Source organism: Ceratotherium simum, chromosome 13, assembly GCF_057802395.1.
Source record: "Ceratotherium simum simum isolate JZ-2026a chromosome 13, ASM5780239v1, whole genome shotgun sequence".
NCBI classification, from domain to species: Eukaryota; Metazoa; Chordata; class Mammalia; order Perissodactyla; family Rhinocerotidae; genus Ceratotherium; species Ceratotherium simum.
This window is the reverse complement of record NC_141912.1, coordinates 8,340,875-8,342,560: the sequence shown is the minus strand read 5'-3', so window position 1 is coordinate 8,342,560 and position 1,686 is coordinate 8,340,875.

Below are 1,686 nucleotides of genomic sequence, written 5' to 3'. Positions count from 1 at the left end.
GAAGGAACAGTAAGTCCAGAGTGCTGATGCTTGGTATGCTTTGAGAGGATCAGATGGGCTTCAAAGAGTAGCTGTGGATGTGGTCCATCCAGGTCAAGTTCCTTCTTAGAAGACACAGTAAGGGTTTTGAACTTCAATCTGAGTAAAATGGAAAGCCATTAAAAGGTTCTGAGAGAGGAATGGTATATTCTGTCACGGATTCTAAAAGGGTCCTTCCTGCTGCTGAATGGAATTTGGATATAAAGAAATAAAGGGGAAGTAGAAAGTAGCCTGTTAGAAGGCTACTGCAATTATCCAGACATGAGTGAAGGGTACCTTATGACACCTCTTGTATTATGAGTTGTTTTATACTAACATTTACCTTTTCATGTGTATCCAAAACTCCTTGAGGGCAGGGAGCTCATACTTGTGATTTATGGATTACGTATGTGACCTGTGCATAGGCCCATTTAATAGGTGCTAGATAAATAACAGTTCTTTAAATGCCTAACAGTAGTATTAAATGCACATTATTCAGGTAACAGTATGGCATTGTTGAAAAGTTTTGTCATTTACTATTTCTTTAGGAAATTTAAATTCTCTAAGCCTTAGTTTCAACATTTGTGAAATGCTGATAACATTGACGTAAGAAGGTTGGTAAAGATTAAATGAAAATGCCTAGCCAGACCCACCACTTACAGTAGGAGCTATCTGCTGCGCTTCAATATAAACCCTCATACCCAAAACAAAACACAAATGCCGCCCTTGCCGTCTAATGCCTGTGAAATTCTAAGAGCTGTACATAACCGACTGGATTCTAACGTATGTGAATCCAATTCATCCCTTTCTGGATATCCAAAGCGTGTACTCAAAAATGTTCCAGCTTCGCTACAGTAATCTCTGCCTTCCATATCAATTTTAGTGTTACCTAAAAACACCTCATCACCTATCACATCTTAGTTTTTACATCATTCCATCTTAGTAACTGTAGATGTTGCCCAAGACGCAGGGTAAACGTTTAGGAGTTTTGATGGCTGGTCAAGCTATGGGATTTACATTCCGAGCAGTAAGTGGTACTGTCAAAAACGCTGGAGACACTTTAGTCATGTTGCAAGGACCAGGGTTGCTGTAGCTACAAGCTGAATTATAACGGCAGGGGCAACCCAAGTGTTACTTCAGTCCACCTCCACCAGAAAGCAGGTGCGAGTCAGGCAAGAATACGGAAGCAGCGTAAGGTACGGTGACTGCCCCCTCTCATTTGGATCAAGTAGAGGGAAGAGGGAACCCCAAGGGTTTCTAAATCCTGGTTCAACATTCTCCACTTGGCCTCCTCAAATTTCGGCGCAGGGCCGTTGACGTGGAAGTCTCCTCAGCCGTGGACGCCCACGGGGCAGGGGGTACGGAGAAGTACCCGGCCGCTGTAAGCCGGCGGGCTGCAGAGGCTCGTAGGCTCGGAGACCAGGAACAAGCGGGGCACCGATCGGAGGGTGAGAACGTTAACCCCGATCCCACGCCAGTTTTAGTGGGTAGACAAGCGCCGTCCTCGCACCGCTGGTCCCACCTTGGCAGCGCTCTTCCCGCGTCCCGGAGGGAACAGAGCATGCGCGACAGGGACCGGGCCCACTCCGCCGCCGGCGGCCGGAGGCGGGCGAGGGGGCGGAGCTGTGCAACTGCGCACGCGCACGGGGACACATAGGCGGAAGTGGC